Below are 23,106 nucleotides of genomic sequence, written 5' to 3' on the forward strand. Positions count from 1 at the left end.
GCCTGAACCGCTGATACAAGGCAGGATGATCCATGCTTCAATGTTATTGAGGCCAAATTCTGACCCGACCATCCGAATGTGTGAGCAGAAATGGAGACTCATCAGAGCAGGCAACGTTTCTCCAATCTTCTATTGTCCAGTTTTGGTGAGTCTGTGTGAATTGTAGCCTCAGTTTCCTGTTCTTAGCTGACAGGAGCGGCACCCGGTGTGGTCTTCTGCTGCTGTAGCCCATCCGCCTCAAGGTTGGACGTGTTGTGTGTTCAGAGATGCTCTTCTGCAGAGCTCGGTTGTAACGAGTGCTTATTTGAGTTACTGTTGCCTACCTATCAGCTGGAGCCAGTCTGGCCATTCTCCTCTGACCTCTGACATCAACAAGGCATTTGCACCAATAGAACTGCCGCTCACTGGATATTTCCTCTTTGTTGGAGCATTCTCTGTAAACCCTTGAGATAATTGTGCGTGAAATTCCCAGTAGATCAGCAGTTTCTGAAATACTCAGACCTGCCCGCCTGGCACCAACAACCATGCCATGTATAAAGTCCTTTAAATTCCCTTTCTTCCCCATTCTGATTCTCGCTTTGAACTGCAGCAGATCGTCTTGACCATGTCTACATGCCTTAATGCAGAATTGCTGCCATGTGATTGGCTGATTAGAAATTTGCATTAACGAGCAGTTGGACAGGTGTACCTAATAAAGTGGCCGTGAGTGTAGGTGTGCCATACAGATTACACCCTTATAATCAGTGTTCTGTTTCCATCTAGATGCAAATTTCTTAAAACGTGTATAATCAACAAAAGAAAAAAAAACATTAACTTTGCCATACAAACGCAGCTGAAGTCGTAACATCTAACTTCAACCAAAGACTAGAATGATAGATCTAATAAAACTATCTTTGGTGAAAAGTATCATTTGGATTATACTTATTTTTAATCAACTAGCTGAAATATGAGGGCAATATATTAATTAATACTTCTCATATGTATCTTTAAACACCAATCAAATCCAGTTTATTAAAATATCGCAACCTTTCCTGTTTACTAAAGGGATCATTCAACCAAAAGTGTTTATTTCCTCATCAATTTTCTCATTCCCGTTGAATACAAGATATGCTTAAGAAAGTTGGAAAAGTGGCCACAGACGTCCATAGTAAGAACAAAACATACTAAATTAGTCAATTGTTGTCTTCAATATACAATCTTCAGTAATCCTTTTTTGAGTTTAACAGAAGAAACACACTCCAGCAGTATTGGAACATAATTAGAATTTCCATTTCATGCATAAATACGCAAAACAATGTATGTAGTAGTGCTTTTGTTTACATTCTAGTATTGCCACTATGGCCACGCATACAGGCAACTGACCAAATCTTGACGTAAGTGCAAACCCTCCATGAGTGAGCAGGTAGGTTTGATCTACATAACACATCGATCAGGTTAGCAGGTCACTATTCAAAGGCTAATCAGATTTCTTAGCCCCTCTAAACCCACTTTGTGAGCGGACTATGAGGATCAGACGTGCCAGCTGTCATCACCGCATGCATAAAGACACCAAAAACACAATATTCATACAACTCATTCACCTGGACACTCGTGAACCCATATCATTCAACTGACAATGATTACACTCATTAAATGAGCACTGTGTGTGGCAGAACCAGAAGCATGAGGTAAAAGTTCATACTTTCATACAAACTTATTTTTAGTTTCATAAAACACAAGACTCTTATTTAATTGAAATATTGTATTACTAGTAAATGTATCCTAATTTTAAGCACTTCAATTATTGTACTGAAAACAAGAAAATATTACTTAAGAACAGAGTAATGCAGGGTGTGAGACATTTAATGCCATAACCGTATTAATTTAACACTCTGCTCTGATTTTAGACCTTTTAATACCTTAATTGGTGGAGGAAAATAAGACTTTAAGACCTGCAGAAACCCTGAATAAGTGAATTTCTAGACAAATTCTCATTACTACTCACTGACTACTGGCTTAATGGGTTGTTTTCACATGACGTCATTGATGACGCAGAAAAAACAACAGTAATTTATAATAAACATGTTTTTAACCACATAGTAAAGCGCATAACTCTTTGTTAATGAATGCTACCGAATATGGTACCATAGTAAACTGATAAACTGTAATAAATACTGTAACGTTACTGTAAACTGTGGTGCATTGTGATTATAGCGTAAAAAACTTAAGCCTAATGAATAATTTGTTTATTACTACAGTTACGCTATACCACAGCAACAATATAATTACTACGACAGTTTAATTCAAGTAATTTTCTATAGCAGGGATTCATTCATTCATTCATTTTCTTGTTGGCTTAGTTCCTTTATTAATCCGGGGTTGCCACAGCAGAATGAACCGCCAACTTATTCTGCAAGTTTTTACGCAGCGGATCCCCTTCCAGCTGCAACCCATCTCTGGGAAAATTTTTTTTTAAATAATAACAATGAAGCACTTAAATGGCTATATAATTGAGTATATGTAATAATAACAACAACAAGAAAGCATATTATTATATTGTTATATTAAGTTTAATATAAGGCTAATAAAAATAACAATAATAATAATATTAATAATAACAATAATAACAATTTAAAGAAAATAATAATAACAATGTTAAAGCACTTAATTGTTGATAATTAAGCATATGCAATAATAATAATAATAATAATAATAATAAAATAAATAATAATAATAAAGCACTTAATTGTAAATAATTAAGCATATGCAATAATAATAATAATAATAATAATAAAGCACTTAATTGCCATGTCTAAGTAATATAATAATAATAATAATAATAATATAATAATAATAATAATAATAATAATAATGCACTTAATTACAATGTCTAATTGAGTAATTTAATAATAATAATAATAATAATAATAATAATAATAATAATAATAACAATAATAATAATAATATAATAGTAATAATTAAAAATAAATAAATAAATAATAATAAAACAATACTCAATTCCTGGAGGGCTGAAGCCCTGCACAATTTAGTTTCAACCCTATAAACACACCTGATCAAACTAATTGAGTCCTTCAGGCTTGTTTGAAACCTACAGGTAAGTGTGTTGGAGCAGGGTTGGAACTAAACTGTGCAGGGCTGTAGCCCTCCAGGAATTGAGTTTGACACCCCTGATCCAGTATGCCTTGAAATACTTCTTTTATGTAGCATAATTCTATAATCTGTACTGTCTCGATGACAGGCAAATACATTATAGTTCAGTAGAAAACTATTCCCTCTTCATGATATAAGGATCATGCTCAACATATGTGGTTATTTTATATTTATATCTTCTTTGAAATATGGTATAAATGCCAAAATTACAGACTTTCCTCTATGTCTCTCATTCAGTTTTTACTTCCTGCCCTCCATCTTAATTTCGTGCATCACCAGAACCAAATGATTGAAAACAATGGTAAAGTCTACATCGGATATGTGGCCAGCTGTAAATGCGTGATGCACATTAATATAGCAGCATTTGTTGTTATACAGACATTGTATAACAATAATTAATATTTTTACAGTACTGTGACGGTTGGGTTTAGGGTCTGGGGTGGGTGTAGGCATTAAAAAAAATACAATTTATTAGGTCATTTAATAGATAATGTAAATAATAATAGGTGCAACTACTGTTTTTACCTTACTGGGATGGTTGGGTTTAGGGTTGGGGTAGGCCTTAAATAAATACAATGAATGGAAAATTTAATAAATAATAGAAATAATTCTCATTAACTTTTGGCCGCAAACGTATCTGATCTAGCAACAACCTATTGCAGCTCAGCTTTCTTCATTTTCTTGGCCTTGATTACGTAATAATTTCATACAATTGCATTAATTTTGAATAAGCATAATCAGATGAAGAATACCAGCAACAGGTCTAAATGAGACATTGATTGTCAACACAATTACAGAAATTCTCACCTGATTTGTAGTTTTAATGATATATATTACAGATACATCATTCTTGTATTATTTTTTCAACTTTTTTAAATATGAAATATGCTTTAAATGGATTCAAAATAACCGTCTATTATGAACAAATAACTTTAAGGGCTTCCATTTGATTGAGCGAGTCTGTCAGTGATTATATGCCAGAATTATCTGATTAATACCCATAATCGGCACTCTAACATGCAATCATGTTAAAGCTTTGGCTTTTTTTTTCTCTACAAATAATGTGGCAGATATAAGCGCCGAAGACACAGGGGAGAGTAACACCCCATTGTGCCCGGTGGGTATTTTAATTAACAGATGGAAATGAGGTTAAACCCATATTACAGGGGTTAAGTACTCGTGTTATAGTCCTGTGAGGGTCGACCACAACTTTGCAGAGTCACACTTTTCCCGCTCACATTGTGCGCGCTCTTGTTTGTTTACATTAACATCCATTGCGAGCTATACATCATTATACTTCATTTTGATGTGTGATAATACTTTAAATGTAATGTTTTAGATCAGACAAGATGTAGCAGGTGTACAAACAAACAAAATAAGTAACATTACTTAAAAAACAACAGCCTACCTGTTATCACGAGAGCCCTCCGCTATTCCATTGTGTTTTTATTCCACACGTTTGCACACTTAGTTCACTTATCGTCATTTACGTTGTTAATCCACGCATTTACAATGATTTAATTGATGTTCGACCGCAAAACACGATTATTATGTGTATATTTAATTCGTACGCACAGCCAGATGTCGCTCGCTCGCTTTATGATTAGTGAAGATGAGCGCGAAATGATCACGCGACATATACGGATAGACTGCCGCCTGTTTTTATGTATCGATAATCAGGTAAGAACTGGTCTATTTTTAAATGTAAAAGCTAATGATTAAAGAACGCATATATATATATATATATATATATATATATATATATATATATATATATATATATGTATATATATATATATATATATATATATATATATATATGTATATATATATATATATATGTGTGTGTGTGTGTGTGTATATATATATATATATATATATATATATATATATATATATATATATATATATATATATGTATATATATATATATATATATATATATATATATATATATATATATATATATATATATATATATATATATAATATTGTTAAATATATATGCTAGCTGGAGAATAAATTGCTGTAGTGTTGCTAAGTGTAATGTTTACATTAGGCATCTGTGGTTAAGTGTACACCTGTTATAGGTGTGCACTTATATGATTAGTGTTGTCTACAGAAAGCTTGTTAGATATGTGGAAATGTAATTGATAAGTGGCAAAAGAGGATTGATGGTGACAAAATGGTGGGAACAAATATATGAGGATATGTGGAATATAGAAATATGTAATAATTTGTTATGGGTAATATCAGGCCCATAGCCAGCCTGGTGAAAAGGGTGGATCTTTTTTTTTTTTTTTCAAAACTGGACCTTTTTGCAGTTATACGCCTCATTATCTGTTTAATTATGACATTTAAAGAGTTGTTTTTAGCTGAATTAGTTTGATGGAAGGTCATCTAACCACACTTTTTAATATACCAAAAAAATTCCTAAAGATTTATAATAAAGTACTTTTATATGTAAAGTTACAGCGACAGACATGCTGTACCAGCAAACAAGAAAAATAAATAGCATTACTTAAAAAAATAAGTCGTAGGCCTACCTGTTATCACGAGAGCCCTCTGCTATTCCATTGTGATTTTAGTCCACAGTTTTGCACATTTATGTTCACTTATCGTCATTTGTGTTGTTAATCCACACATTTACTCTGATTTAATAAATGTTCGACTGCAAAACACGATTATTCTGTGTACATTTAATTCGTACGCAAAGACAGATGTTGCTCGCGTGCTTTACGATCAGTGAAGATGCGCGCGAAATGATCTTGTGACATATAGACTGCCGCCTGTTTTTTATGTACCGATAATCAAGTCAGAACTAATCTGTTTTAAAATATAATATATTGGTAAATATATATGCTAGCTGGAGAATAGATTGCTGTAGCGTTGCTAATGTTTACATTAGGTACCTGTGGTTAAGTGTACACCTGTTATAGGTGTGCACTTATATGATTAGTGTTGTCTACAGAAAGCTTGTTAGATATGTGGAAATGTAATTTATAAGTGGCAAAAGAGGATTGATGGTGACAAAATGGTGGGAACAAATATATGAGGATATGTGGAATATAGAAATATGAAATAATTTGTTATGGGTAATATTCACATTTGTTGTAGACAGGTATGAGTTATTTCAGTTTGACTGTACAGTAAATTATAAAATAACAGAGGAATAATAGAGTAAGTGTGTCACGATTCCCCTGTGTTTTGTGTTTAGGACTTTTATTGTGTTACTTGTCTTTGGCTCCTGTTTCTGGTTGTTGTCCTTTTTGTTTTGTTGGTTCCCTTTAATTTGTCCCCCTGGGTTATACTACTTTTGTACAGAGGCCCGGAAGGGACTTGATGGTGGGGAAAAAATGGGTGGAAGAAAGTAAATGTATGGGGAAAAAACTCTGAGTGATAGGAAAATAGTTTTTGTGTTCCCTTACAAAACTGCTGTTCAACAAACATTTCCTGTTCACTTATATGTCAACCCTCCTGTTTTTACCAGGATTCTCCAGTTTACCATTCTCTTTCGAAGTATTTCTCCCATATTTTTAATCTTGAAGCATGTTGAAATTAATATAAAAATGTCTGCATTAACTTTAAGGCTGTGCGATTTGGGGAAAATATTCATTCATTCATTTTCTTTTCGGCTTAGTCCCTTAATTAATCCGGGGTCGCCACAGCGGAATGAACTGCTAACTTATCCAGCACATGTTTCAAGCAGCGGATGCCCTTCCAGCTGCAACCCATCTCTTGGAAACCCATCCATACACACTCATTCACACTCACACACTACAGACAATTTAGCCTACCCAATTCACCTGTACCGCATGTTTTTGGACTGTGGAGGAAACCGGAGCACCTGATGGAAACCCATGGGAACGCAGGGAGAACATGCAAACTCCACACAGAAACACAAACTGACCCAGCCTAGGCTCAAACCAGCGACCTTCTTGCTGTGAGGCGACAGCTCTACCTACTGCGTCACCATTAATAGATTTTAGATTTTATTAGTAATTTAAGTCTGCATACATAAAATTCTGAACAGAAAATGCTGTTTTGATGTTACACACAAATGCAAACAAATGAGGGTTATGATAAAAGTGTACTCTTAAAAATGCTGGGTTGTTTTTACCAACAACCCAAGTCAAATATATTGTAAATATTAAAATTGGAGTTATGTAAACTCGGATAAAACAACCCAGCATTTTTAATCATAATTCTAAGTTTTTTTTTTATATGTAAATGTGATACACACATACATAGAACCAAAACTACACTAAACAAGTGCATAGATATTTAAATGTATATTATTTGTATCATAAACATAGTTGAAGTCAGAGGCTAAAAGGGCTAATAATTTTGTCCCTAAAATGGTGTTTAAAAAATTAAAAACTGCTTTTATTCTAGCTGAAATAAAACAAGTACGGCTTTCTCCAGAAGAAAAAATATTATCAGACATACTGTGAAAATGTCTTTGCCCTGTTGAACATAATTTGGTAAATATTTCAAATAGAAGAAAAAATTAAAACGAGGGCGATTAATTTTGACTTCAACTGTATGTAGTATATATAGTATAAATATAAATAAACACATTCTCAAATATATGCATGCATGTGTTTATTTATATAAACACAATAAATGTAAACAGTACACACCTTTATATTTTAGAACAAACTTTTATTTTGGATGCAATTGGATGTAATAAATTTTTGCCTGCCCAGCACTTATAATATATATATATATATATATATATATATATATATATATATATATATATATATATATATATATATATATATGAAATATGACTCAGAAATGTTCTTATATCTAAAGTCATACATAACCATAATAATAAAAAAATACAGTGAAGATTGAAATGGATTAAAAAACAACAAATTTCAGCATTTCTCCACATCTGAAATGCATGCATTATGGCACAGGATGTTTCATTAAAAATCATGGCTGGAAAAAGGATTTAAACGCAGCCCGAGCATCGGCAGGGCAAAAGGTCAAGCACAGGTCAGTTCTCCATCCCCCTCGATCCCAACCACAGCAAAACACTGCCAAAACACACTCCACAATCCTTCTGTGCAATCAAAACAATGTGACGTGAGCTTCCACCCTTGATGAAAGAGCGAATGAAGCGCTTCTCTGATGCAGCATGCAGCTTTAGTTAATTTCCTGCAACACGTACATGTAAATGCACACACACACACACACACACACACACACACAGACAGATTGATATATGTGATCCCGCAGACTCAATATGTGTTGAGGAGCGCTGGAGTGCATCTGGACTGGACAGCGCTTGATTTAAGACCTGATCCAGCGATTAGCCAGAGACGGACTGGATCTGATCATTATTGAATGCCCTTGGGTTCTGGTGCTCCGCTCTGGAGGCTTTTGTGAATGAACTTGAAGCCGGTGTGTGTGAAAAGCATATGCCACAATTATTCACAATTGTCAGAATATAGAGATCAAGTGTTCTGGTGGTCAGATGATGCAAATAAATAGTTTTCAATGTTTTTTATTTTATTTTATTATATTCCACAGCGGAATGAACTACCAATTTATCCAGCATATGTTTTACGCAGTGGATGCCCTTCCAGCCACAACCCAACACTAGGAAACATTTACATTTAGTCATTTAGCAGACGCTTTTATCCAAAGCGACTTACAAATGAGGACAAGGAAGCAATTTACACAACTATAAGAGCAACAATGAATAAGTGCTGTAGGCAAGTTTCAGGTGTGTAAAGTGTAAGAAACAAAACATTTGTAATTTATTTTTTATTTTTTATGTAGTTAGTGGTGGAGTCAGAGGCAATTGCAGATTAGGAAGTTAAGTGGAGACTAAATAGTTGAGTTTTTAGTTGTTTCTTGAAGACAGCGAGTGACTCTGCCGTTCTGATGCAGTTAGGGAGTTCATTCCACCAACTGGGCAGATTGAACGCGAGAGTTCGGGAAAGTGATTTCTTCCCTCTTTGGGATGGAACCATGAGGCGACGTTCATTCACAGAACGCAAGTTTCTGGAGGACACATACATCTGCAGAAGTGAGAGCAGATAAGAAGGAGCAAAGCCAGAAGTCACTTTGTAGGCAAACATCAGAGCTTTGAATTTGATGCGAGCAACAACTGGCAGCCAGTGCAAATGGATGAGCAGCGGAGTGACATGTGCTCGTTTAGGTTCATTGAAGACCACTCTTGCTGCTGCGTTCTGAAGGTGCTGAAGAGGCTTGATAGAGTTAGCTGGAAGCCCGGCTAGTAGAGAGTTGCAGTAATCCAGTCTGGAGAGAACAAGAGCTTGAACAAGGAGTTGAGCTGCATGTTCAGATAGGAAGGGTCGGATCTTTCTGATGTTATAGAGTGCGAATCTGCAAAATCGAGCAGTTCTAGAGATGTGGTCAGAGAAGTTTAGTTGGTCATCAATCGTTACTCCAAGGCTTTTCACCATTTTGGATGCAGTAATGGTTGCCCCATCCATCTGGATTGAAAAGTTATGATGTAGAGTCGGGTTGGCAGAAACGTCAAGCATTTCTGTTTTCGTGAGGTTAAGCTGAAGATGATGATCTTTCATCCAGTGTGAAATATCCAACAGGCAGGCTGAGGGAAACACCCATACACACTCATACACTACGGTCAACTTTAGCATACCTAATTCACCTGTGCCGCATGTCTTTGGACTGGGGGAAACCAGAGCACCTGGAGGAAACCCACGCCAACACGAGGAGAACATGCAAACTCCACAAAGAAATCTCAACGGACCCAGCCGAGGCTCGACCAGCGACCTGCCTGCTGTGAGGCAAATGTGTCACCCACTGCGCCACCGTGTCGCCCAAAAATGCCATTTTTAGACGATAATTTTCCCCATCCATAATAATTTTTTTTGTAACATTTATTGTCACTTTGCATCAATTAAATGTGTTCATGGCGAACAAAATTATAACTTTTAAAAAATCATACAAACATTTGAAAACTGCACATATACATAAAAGCATAAATCAATTTCAAAGCGTGATTTAAATGTGCAAATATTTCCTCAAGTGTTTTCTGATGTCCGTCACTCCTGGAGAAAACAGGCGAGTTTCACACCAGCAGAGTGTGAAACGCTCAGAACAAACACAAACACAAACTTCAACACATGCAAATGAGGCTTAATGAGTCACTCCAACAATTAACTGCTGTGACTCACAAAATCTGTCCTCGGATCAGTGCTGAGAACACAATGAATTCCACTGGAGCAAACATCTCATTCATTTTATACATAGAGGAAACAAATAGTTTAATATAAAACTATCATCAACTTGGTCACCAATGGGTTTCCTCCGGGTGCTCCGGTTTCCCCCACAGTCCATTTACATTTACATTTAGTCATTTAGCAGACGCTTTTATCCAAAGCAACTTACAAATGAGGACAAGGAAGCAATTTACACAACTATAAGAGCAACAATGAATAAGTGCTGTAGGCAAGTTTCAGGTCTGTACAGTCAACACGAGTAGCAGTGCGACATGGCTGTATATCGGCACTGGGGGGTGGCGTGCGTTGGTTAGTGCCCCCACCAGTGCTGATATACAGCCATATCGCACTGCTACTCCTGTGATATTGCATTTATACAACAGTTTGACGGCATAATTGTGTATATAAAAACAAAATCAAACATGGAGAGTCTCAAAAACCCTTATGTATGAGGAACTACTTTCTTCCACATTGGATTCAAATCATAAGCTGACAGTTAAACAGCTGAGCAAGTCTTTAAACTTTACATCTGTAGTGTCTGCTTTCTGCTGGCTGTATGTGGGCGGAGTAATACACAAAGCGTAAAGAGGCTGTAGGAGTTCTGATGTTGCAGAATATCGCACGGCTATCAGCCAATCAGATTAATGAACCTGATTTATGTGTGTGTATATATACACACACACACACACACACACACATTTTTTTTCATAGTCAAAGTTTTAAGAAGTTGATGTTTATTTTATTTCATATTCTGTTTTAGAATTATTTAAATATATTGAGGTATTATATAAATCATTCTACAGTGTAAACCAACTTTTTATTTTATTTTATTTTCTAATATTATTATGATATTTATATATTATTATATTAATTAAGTCAATAAATTCAACAATGGTGTAATGCTAATATATTATCCTTCATTTGTTTATTTTCCTTCAGCCTAGTCCCTTTATTCATCAGAAGTCACCAAAGCAGAATGAACCACCAACTTATCCAGCATATGTTTTAAACAGCTGATGCTCTTGCAGCCACAAACCAATACTGGGAAACACCCATACACACATTCAAACACACACACACACACACACACACACACTACGGCCAATTTAGTTAATCAATTCCCCTGTGGCGCATGTGTTTGGACTGAGGGGGAAACTGGAGCACCCAGAGGAAACCCACACCAACACGGGGAGAACATGCAAATTTCGCACCGAAACGGCAACTGAGCCAGCCTGGGCTCGAACTAGCGACCTTTTTGCTGTGAGAAGACAGCGCTAACCACTGAGCCACCCTGTCGCCCACTATTACATTATCGGTAAATATAAAAATATATATAATATTTAAGAAATACTAAATTATTTACAAAAACATGAATATTTTTATATAATAATAAAACAAATTAATCATAAAATATTTATTATAATATTTGTGTACATTTGTATTTTTTTGCTAATGCACATATTGACAAGGAATATGAGATTATAAGTGAGCTGCAGTTGTAGCCGTCGGTTCAGCCGAGTGTGATTGCGCTGTTGAAATGGAGCTAATGAGATGCACTTCTCCTCATTGAGGCTGAACGAGGCCTAAAAACCCTACAATCATGCAATCCCCTGAGGCCCCCGAGGGCCCCTGCGCTGCTGCATGAGTGCTCGTATTATAGTGGATTACTGGCTGCACTGGGACCCCAAATCACTGCTCAATATTGATGTGCAATCAGTGTGTGCATCTCAAACTCTTCAACACTTTCCGTTCTGATTTTCAGCATATAGTATAGTGAGTGCTGTATGTAGTATGATAACATTTTTGTTACTTTTGCTAGATGTTTTTAGTGTGATGAATCATAGTTGACCGAACAATAAAAGTAATTTTGCACAAATTTAACCAAAAAATTGCATTATATATATATATTTTTTTTTCATAGTCAAGGTTTTAAGAACTTTAATGATAAAATAATGCTATAATGCATGATTATATATTTATAATTATGATTTTTATTTTATTTCACATATTGTTTTAGAATTATTTAAATATATTAAGGTCTTATATAAATAATTCTACATTGTAAACCATTCATTCATTCATTCATTTTCTTGTCGGCTTAGTCCCTGAGCTGAACCCATCTCTGGGAAACATCCACGCACACATTCACACACACACACACACACACACTACGAACAATTTAGCCTACCCAATTCACCTGTACCGCATGTGTTTGGACTGTGGGGGAAACCGGAGCACCCAGAGAAAACCCACACGAAGGCAGGGAGAACATGCAAACTCCACACAGAAACGCCAACTGAGCCGAGGTTCGAACCAGCGACCTTCTTGCTGTGAGGTGACAGCACTACCTACTGCGCCACTGCCTCACCCCCAGTGTTAGAATATATTATTATATATCTATTACTATTACATATACTGTACTCTATTACAGGGGTTCTCAACTGGTTTGGCCATGAGACCCACATTTTTACATGGTCATCAAGCCACGACCCAAATTTTTAGGAACTATAATACAATTTTAGGAATTATAATTAAGTTGTATATATATATATACACACTCACACACACACACACACACACACACACACACACACACACACACACACACACACACACACAAGTAGTGACAGATAAATCATAAGAAAATCTCCAAGACTTACAAATAAACAATATTTTACTGCTGTCATTTAACAAAATGTATTAAATTATAGAAATATTACAGAGTAAAAAAAACGACAAATACTGTAAACAGTGGTTAGGGTAGGAAAGGTTCAGTTACCATGAACTAAACTGCACTGTTAATAAAACATGTTGTCTGGTTTCTAAAGGAAGTTTTAATTTAGATGGTTTCATGCTCTCTTGTGAGAGCACCTCGCTACTTATGGCACTCTGAGCTTAAGTCTTTTTTGTCGTCAATATAAGCAAATCCATACTTTACATATTCTGGGTCGTACTTGTGCTTTGACGTATTTGTTGCTATAATTAAATTAAATTTCACATGTCAAACGGTAGGGTTTTCATGCATGCATTTCAAAATAAAAGTCAAGATAACTTTAAAAATAAACTTTAGCTGTTTTTTTGACCAAACACTCTGCGACCCACTGAAAAGACCCACCAGTTGAGAAACACTGCTCTATTACACATGGCAATTAAGTCCTTTATTGGGGTTGTTATTAATATTTTCCTTTAATTATTGTTAATGTTATACATAACAATTAAGTGCATTATTGTTATTATTATTGTTGTTATTATTAATATTATATTACACTCAGTTATACATCACTTTAGTGCTTCATTGTTGTTATTATTACATACAGTTAAAGTCAGAATTATTAGCCATCCTGTTTACTCTTTCCCTAATTTCATTTTAACAGAGAGCAGATTTCTTCAACCCATTTTTAATCATAATAGTTTTAATTACTCATCTCTAATAACTGATTTATTTTCTCTTTGCCATGATGACAGTAAATAATATTAGATTAGATATTCTTCAAGACACTTCTATTCAGCCTAAGGTGACATTTAATGGCTTAACTAGGGTAATAAGGTTAACTAGGTTAGGGTAATTACAGTTATTGTATAACGATGGTTTGTTCTGTAGACCAGGGGGTTCCCAAACTTTTCATCCTGCGATCCCCAAAATAACAATGTCAGGGACTCGCGACCCCCATTTTTCAAGGTGGTTATACTGTAAATATCTAAACGTTGCAGACACAACTATAGGCATATATAAACATGAGCATATTGGCAACACAAAAATGCCACAATCTATTAACAATATAATATAGTCATTTATTAATTTAATTACATTTTAATATAAAAATTGAAGGCTGATGGCTGATTTTTATTTTTATGTTGTTGTTTCTTTAATGCAACGTCTAACTATCTTCTGTGGGTAATGAATAAATTATGGTAATTCAAATAGTTGTTAAAATTTATTTGAGTTTTGGAAATCATGTCATTGTCCTGCAACCCCCAAGCGGGTCCCATCACCCACTTTGAGAACCACTGCTGTAGACTATTAAAAAAATTTAGCTCAAAGGGGCTAGTAGCTTTAAAAAAGTTAAAAATTGCGTTTATTCTAGCCAAAATAGCAGCATCCGCTGCGTAAAACAAATGCTGGATAAGTTGGCAGTTTATTCCGCTGTGGCAACCCCAGATTAATGAAGGGACTAAGCCGAAAAAATTGAATGAATGAATAAATGTTGTTGTTGTTATTATTACATATACTCAATTATATAGCAGTTAAGTGTTTTAATATTATTATTATTTTCTTTTTATTATTATTGTTATTATTATTATTATTATTATATTACACTCAATCATACATAGCAATTAAGTGCTTTATTGTTGTTGTTATTGCATATACTCAATTATAGCAATTAGGTGCTTTAATATTATTATTATTATTAACTTTGAATTATTATTACTATTATTATATTACTCAATTATTCATAAAAAATAAGTGTTTTATTGTTATAGTTATTATTATTATTTATTTTAATTTTTTTACATATGCTCAATTATATAGGAATTAGGTGCTTTAATATTGTTTTTATTATTATTATTATTATTTATTTTTAATTATTACTATTATTATTATATGACTCAATTAGACATAGCAATTAAGTGCTTTATTGTTATTATTATTATTATTATTATTATTATTATATTAAACACAGCGATTAAGTGCTTTATTATTATTATTATTATTATATTAATTAGACATAGCAATTAAGTGCTTTATTATTATTATTATTGTTATTATTATTATTGCATATGCTTAATTATAAACAATTATTTGCTTTAATATTGTTATTATTATTTCCTTTTAATTATTATTGTTATTAATATTATTATTATTATTGTTATTATTATTATTATTGTTGTTGTTGTTATTATTAGCCTTATATTAAACTTAATATAATACAACAATATGCTTTCTTGTTGTTATTATTATTACATATACTCAATTTTATAGCAATTAAGTGATTTATTGTTATTATTTTCTTTTAACTATTAATATTTTTTATATTACACTCCATTATATAGCAATTAAGTGTTTTATTGTTATTATTGTTATTATTATTATTATTAAAATTATTATTGTTATTTAATTTTATTGTTGTTTTTGCACCATTTATAAACATAAGCCTTGACCTAGCTGTCATTGCTTCAGTCCCTCGAGTCCACTCCTCTACTCCTCTATCTTCACGTGTAACTGAAAATGTGTATTAATGGCGTGTAAATTGAGTGATTTATGATGAATAGTAGCGACCGACCTCATTTCCAGCAGGAGAAGTGCATCATTCAGCGTCGCACAAAAGGGAGTTTTGTTGCAGTTAAATTGCAGGTGCTTTTGTTGCTCTGTCACGACACTTGACGGACCAAAAAGTCCAGGGATCACATTTTTTCAGGAGGATTGACTGTAATTTGAGGGCAAACAGAGGTGCTGTCAGGCCTCGGGCACTCTTTGCAGGTGAACCTGAAATTATTACAACAACCAAAGAAGAGATGAAAAGACAGTGAAAATTAGAGCCTGTTTAAAGAGCCGTGGAGTGCGGGATCTGATCCAGAGTCGTCCGTATTGCTTTCATGTGGATGATTGAAGACGCAATAACAGCGCATGCTCCTGACACACAATGGTATTTGTTTTTCACGCCCCATTCACTTAAAAGAGGCGGTTATTCATTTATAATTTCACTTCATCTCTATTTCAGAGGTCACCACAGCGGAATGAACCGCCAACTATTCCGGCATATGTTTTACACATGCGCTATAGAGGATTTGATTAACTTAATTCGCCGTAGTGTATGTGTGTGTGTGTGTGTGTGAGAATAAGTGTGTATGGGTGTTTCCCAGTACTGGGTTGCAGCTGTAAGGGCATCCACTGTGTAAAAGGGCATCCGCTGAAGGAAAATGAATAAATGAAATAACCTCTGCTCCTCATATTTTATTTAATTCAGTGTTTGTTTTTAAGTTTGACTAACCTCTGCTCCTCATAATGTCTATTGAATGTGTAAACAAACACCCGATCATATCCTCCAGCCAAACAAACACCCTCGAATTAGCTAATGAGCACCATATGGAGGAAAGCAGCAGAAAAGGCGGGAAAACATGGAGCTTAAATGAAGGTTTCATTAGTGCGTTGCGTGCGCAGGTGGAGGCGGCGGGTGTGTTTTTGCAGTACTCTGGCCCTTGTTTTGTGGTGTTGGGGGGGTTTTGAAGGCAGAAGGTCTCTTGTTAATCAGAATTAGGCAGTGGCGAGGGGTAAAGCGGCCACTGTAGCTTTAATCCCTGAACGCCTCTTAATCGTCAGAGATTCAGCTGTTCGCTCCACCTCCTCAGATCAAGCACGCTGATTAGCGGCGAGAGGCTAATTTCAATAACAACGCCAGGATAAGCACCCTTGTTCACTCCAAGATACGCTCAATATTGGCCATCCAAAAAGGGATTGGTTTGAATTGAATACTGTTGGCTGATGATGATGATCTGAAACAGGGCTGCGCAATATATCGTTTCAGCATCGATATTGCAATGTGATTGTGTTTTTGTCTGGTTCCTAGCCCAAATTTCACTTCATTTTTAAATCAAGAAGCACTTTATAAACTAGTAAAACATATTTAATAATAAACATATAAGCAAAATAATCTTGCTTCAAAGCGAAATTAAGATGCTTTGAGCTTTGTGTGAATTGAATTTTTAAGGTTTTATTCACGGATGAAGCTTTCCAATGCTGATGATCTGAATTCTGATTCAGTAGTTTAATTTGTCATTGATGCAATTGAAAACTGCTGGATGTTATTTAAAAGTGCATTAAAGAAATAATTGTTTCTAAACACGTTGTAAATGTTAGAAATGCACTGTGGAAACACTTTACGAATACTCTGAAGTGTAGAGTCCCGAATTGTGGAGTTGAAATCAAAACTAGTGTGCCTCATCTACTCAGAATTGCGTAGTTCACATTATATTTGAACTTATCAGGAAAAGTTACTGCCTCAGGCATACATGAAACTGATTAATTGTGTAAAAACACTTTCACTAATCAACACAGGCTCATTCTGAAAACGTAGCCCTATATACATTTCTGGAGATCGAGAATTATGTAGGCTGCATTTCGTCTTTAAATGAACGCTACGGGGCGGTACGATGCTAGGCAGTCAGTTGACAGCGACCTCTGCTGGATTTACGTGAGAACAGCAGGCGCAAACGGCACTCACAAGAGAAATTTGAGATCTGAAAAAGGGAACACAGCGGCCTCTGGTGGATTTCCATGAGAACAGCAGCGCGAACGGCACTCGCAAGAGAAATTTAACATCTGAAAAAGCGAACACAGCGGCCTCTAGTGGATTTTCTTGAGAACTGCTGGCCGAACGGCACTCGCAAGAGAAATTTGAGATCTGAAAAAGCGAACACAGCGGCCTCTGGTGGATTTCCATGAGAACAGCAGTGTGAACGACACTCGTGAGAGAAATTTGAGATCTGAAAAAGGGAACACAGTGGCCTCTGGTGGATTTTCGTGAGAACAGCAGGTGCGAACGGCACTCGTGAGAGAAATTTGAGATCTGACAAAAGCGAACACAGCGGCCTCTGGTGGATTTTTCGTGAGAACAGCAGCGCGAACAGCACTCGCGTGAAAAATGTGAGATCTAAAAAAGCAAACACAGTGGCCTCTGGTGGATTTTTGTGAGAACAGCAGCGCGAACGGCACTTGCAAGAGAAATTTGAGATCTGAAAAAGCGAACACAGCGGCCTCTGGTGGATTTCCGTGAGAACAGCAGGCATGAACGGCACTAGTGAGAGTAATTTGAGATCTGAAAAAGTGAACTCGGCGGCCTCTGGTGGATTTGCAAAAACAAAAACTGCAAAAAACGTAGCTCCTGAGACATATTTGGCGCTATTTTAAATTTGTCAATAAAAATTAACATCCTCTCTTTAACTGCGCGCAAATGGAAATGTCCTACTCATGTTCCACAATTTGCACTGATTAATGTTTTTGTTTTATTTATTTTCCTCCATTTAACTGAGACACAACAGCTCTGAAAATGAAGAGAAACGCTAATGTGGATTTTTAAAATAATGTTAAAATGTTGTTTTTTTACGTATTTCATAAAGAGACATCATTTACATCACATTAGTCCATACATGTCTTGATACTGACTATCAAGACATGTATGGCTTAATGTAATGTAAATGTTTCCCTTTAGGTGCTATTAAGCACCATTATTATTATTATTTCTTTACATTATTTGTTTTGGCAAATCATTTTTTCAGATCTCAAATTTCTCTTGCAAGTCCCATGCATGCCTATTGTTCTCACGTAAATCCATCAGAGGCGGCTGTTGACTGTATGACCGACTGATTCCCCCACCCACCCACTTCTCTAAATCCATCCAACAGTGTTTTCAAAAGCAGTCCAGAAAAAGAAAAGCCCTCGCTTGATTTTTATCACATTTTTGTAGATTTTACCACATTCTCACCCTTCTTCTGGGGCTTCTGTCTTCCCGGTGACTGTAGCTTCGTTGCTAAAAGGCTAACATGGATTTTATGAAGAAAATAACAGTGTTTATGTGCTTTATGAAGGCTGAAAAACAGCGTCGATACGTTAAGGACCGTGTCTGAGTCCACTACATGCTTTCAGAGGTGCATCCAGCTCTGTGAGCTCAAAACCTGGATCACGGAGGCTTTCAACGGTGCTTCTGACTGAGCCAAGCCCAGTTTGATGACTTGTTGTTGGTGTCGCCTGGAGGATTTCCCCCGGGACACCATCAACTGGTTCTACGTCACAATCACGCCCCCACAAGAGCAAGCTTTTGATTGGTTAACGTGGCCCGAGTGTCCGCTGAAGTTCAGATTTTCGAACTCAAAAGATTCGCGCGAAACACTTGTTAAGCGCGTCAAACGCGCAAACGATCAATTCGCTTTGCGCGTATCGCGTTATTCGCACCGCACCATTCGCGTCATTAGCGACGCGCCATTTGACTTAACATGTAAATCACTCGCGCTGGCTGGCGTGAAAGCAGCATGAGACTTCTGGATACGATTGAAAAAGTAGTAGAATTCAAACGTTAACATGGTCATTTGTTTTGCTGTCGGATCAGATTACAAAAGAAGTAAATTACCTCTTCAAATCTGATTGAAATGTGCTCAATCGCATCATTTAAAGTGTCTACATGAATATTTTACAGTCGTATCATTTGGCTGCATGTAAACATGCCCACTGTCGTCTGTATGTGAAGCTTTTCAGAGAAAAAACCAAAGGAAAACCAAAATCCATTTCAGCATGCAGTTGTCATGTAAACACCCTTTGAGGTTTTCAAGTTATTATTTCACATCCAAACATTTGATCTGCTTCAAAGCGAGCCTTTTCGGCTTTCCAGCTATGTCCATCCTGCATGACTTGTTTACATAAAGACTTTAAAAACTCTAAAAGCAGTCTGACTTTAAAGTAGACAGAACCGCCGATGACAGCTCAAGCACAGGTCAAGTGAGTCAGATTATCAGAGTCATGTCTTCAGCATGGAGCCTTTTCACATTGCACACTTTGGTTGGGAAACTCAGAGTGCAGCGAATAGGAAAGACTACAACCAATCATATTTGGCAAACATATCATGGGATTTTTATGCTTTAAAAAAGTCCAAAACTTAAATACAGTGCCTTTAAGGTACTATGAGGTACACGTTTAGGTATTAATATTTACTTTAAAAGGTGCAAATGTGGATCTGGACGGTTCAAGAGTGGTGTTTTGAAACCAGTACCTGTATTGTACAGCACTGTGTGTTTATACATGTTTATGTCTGACAGGTTGCATTGAAGCCACAAGACACGTGTGTTATTAGGCTGAATTAGAAAAAGCTCGGCTTACTCTCACCTTCTTGTGGCTTAGACTTAGCATGCAGCCTAATACAGACTAATCAAAGCCAATCAACAACAGCTGCCTGGCCTTCTGAACCGAAAACGTTAATGAACTTAAGCGCCGGATGGCTGCTTTGTGTAGCAAAACACTGAACATTAGAGTTATCCTTTCAATAGCAAACTCCTATCCGCTTGTTAACGTGTTGGCGACGTATGTAATACTGTTTCCGGGTCCAAGCCACTCATTTGAGTTGAGAAATCATTCGTTTATGATCACGTTTTGTTAATATCACACATTAAAGTTATTTTTATGTAAAGTAATAGTGTACACAACAATGTCTGGCCTTGCTGCATCACAAATATAAAAATTTTAACAATTTATTAAAAAAATGAATCACTTTCTGGCCATCGGATATGAGTCATGGGCATATATATTGCGATCGTGATTTTCGAAAGTATTAAATCGCTTAATAAACGTTTATTATTACCATTTGATGAGTCTCACTATACAGTTAAATAGAGCGCTGACGTCACACTTAACAAGCGGATGAGGTTTTACTCAGTCAGGCGCTGCTCAGTTGGATTATTAATTTGTTTATTTAACTTGTTTGTGTGCAGAATAAGCTAAAACAATACAGATATATTTTAATGTATAGATTATCAATAATCTGAGATGTACTATAGTTTTAACACCATTGAAATTCATGTAATTTTAATTAGATTTTCTTAATGGAAATGTATAATCTTGCAAACTGCATATTTAAATAAACAAAAAACATTATAATAATTATTAATAAAATTGTTTGGGTATTAATAAAATAGTTTGGGTGACACTTAGCAATAAGGTTTTATTAGTTAATGTTTGTTAATGTGTTTATTTACATCAACTAATAATGAACAATACCTGTACAGCATTTATAATCATAGTGTCACATTTACTGATGTCTTAAAAGTATCCAGAGTCATGCTTGTTTACATTAGTTCATGCACTGTGAGTTAACATGAACAACTTCATTTCCATTAGCTGTTAATGAAGATTAATAAATATTCTTAAACGTTTTTCATCAAGTACCACCTCAGAAAAAAATTGTCTCTCCCAGTACCACCAAAATGAGCAGTATTGAAATACAGTAGCGCAGTAGGCCCAGTAAAGGCTGATTTATACTTCTGCGTCAAACGTCGGCGTATGCTACGGCGCTGACGCATAGCCCTTCGCCGTGGCCATCGCCGTCACTGACGTGCACCTCTCAAAAAATGTAACTACACGTCGCAACGACGCGTAGCGTAAGCTCTGTGATTGGTCGGCTTGGTAGCGCTGACGAGTCTGGGCGGGACCGAGAGCCGCGCGAATGGCGCGAGCGATTGTTTACAAGTGTGGAGTCCCGTGAAGGAGCTCCGGATGGAAAGTTTTGTTTTGTGTTTACCTCATAGTTAAAGTTGTTGCACGTCCGCCGGTTCCTGCCTCAAAATGAGCGAGTTTGAGCCACTTGTACATCCCGGAAGTGTTCAGGAAAAGCAAAAAAGCAGAGAAGAAACTCAACACAGAGGAACATTTACACCTCACTGCCCACTAGCGTTTCGGAAGTGTTAATGCAGACCGACAGAGACAGCGCGCAGAAGTATAAATGCACAGCCACGTGCGTTGCCTGCGCCGTGGGTTACGCCAGTCACTTGACGCAAAAGTATAAATCAGGCTTAAAGCAGCTGCAGCTCTGCACAGTTAAAAAACGTGGCAGATTACATCAGAAATATAGGCTATATACCATATATGACATATTATGTACATCATTTTTGATAAATTTTGAAATTTGTGTAGCATGTACATGACATATGACATATACACGTACCACAGTTTGAGAACCACTGTTATAATTCATTCATTTTCTATTCGACTTGGTCCCTTTATTATTCTGTGGTCGCCTCAGTGGATTGAACCGCCACCTTTCCAGCATATGTTTTACACAGCGTATGCCCTTCCAGGTGCAACCCATCACTAAAAACATCCATACACACTCATTCACACTCATACACTATGGACAATTTAGCCTACCCAATTCCCCTATAACACATGTGTTTGGACTTGGGGGAAACCAGAGCACTCGAAGGAAACCCACGCCAACACGGGGAGAACATGCAAACTCCACACAGAAATGCCACCTGACCCAGCCGGGGCTTGAACCAGCGACCTTCTTGCTGTGAGGTGATTGTGCTACCCACTGCACCACCCTAAATATTATAATTATAAAGTTAATTTATGCAATTTGCAATTAATTTAATTTAATGAAATCCACTTAAATTAAATGTTTAATTGCTCTAAAGCAGTCTTAAATTTGTGAATCCTGCACATTTAAATCTAAAAAATCAGCATAAGTATTATAATAAAAATTGCTCTGTACTAGGCATTGGACGGTAAGTGTTTTCAAGGTATACCGCGATTTAGAAATGTTAAGGTTTTAAAACACCGCCTAGATTTTATATTTACTATTTTTCTATTTACATTCTTTTTCTTAGTTTTTTTTTAGGACAACAGTATCTCGAGCAGAAATAATATCCAAAGATGTCTTTTTAAATTGTAAAGAAGTCTGTTTTTGAAGTCAGTGATTCATTTGAATGATTTAGCCTGACATGTTTACTGCTGCAAAATATTTTAAATCTTTTTTTCAAAATAAAATATATTGTCTTCAAAGGTAGTTTAGTTTTTTAACCCAGGAATTTAAACATAACTTATTTTAGAGCAGTAAACACAATACCGTGATACTTTTATCCAAGGTTATCATACTGTCAGAAACTTATACAGGCCCATGCCTAGTCTTTACTTAGATTTAAAAGTGCAGATTAATCCAAATAAAATGTATTTATTTTGTTTCAGCAT

General features: G+C 35.9%; 1 protein-coding gene and 1 long non-coding RNA gene across 23 annotated transcripts in view; one reads left to right on the forward strand and one right to left on the reverse strand.

The window, feature by feature from the left end:
• The window catches only part of LOC147834931 (uncharacterized), a 182,724-nt gene extending 177,934 nt beyond the window's left edge, over positions 1–4,790 (reverse strand). For 8 of the 21 annotated variants that reach the window (XR_015502975.1, XR_015502981.1, XR_015502976.1 and 5 more), the window contains exon 1: positions 4,559–4,775. This is a non-coding gene — a long non-coding RNA (uncharacterized LOC147834931). Of the gene's footprint in view, positions 1–4,558 lie in introns of all 21 variants that reach the window. The other 13 variants (XR_015502987.1, XR_015502977.1, XR_015502984.1 and 10 more) reach the window with 3 other exon arrangements.
• The window catches only part of traf3ip2b (TRAF3 interacting protein 2b), an 872,991-nt gene that overhangs the window by 479,980 nt on the left and 369,905 nt on the right, over positions 1–23,106 (forward strand). The gene's annotated exons all lie outside the window — the stretch shown is intronic.

The sequence above is a fragment of the Danio rerio genome, chromosome 11 (assembly GCF_052040795.2).
Source record: "Danio rerio strain M-AB ecotype USA chromosome 11, GRCz13ab, whole genome shotgun sequence".
In the NCBI taxonomy this organism is placed as follows: Eukaryota; Metazoa; Chordata; class Actinopteri; order Cypriniformes; family Danionidae; genus Danio; species Danio rerio.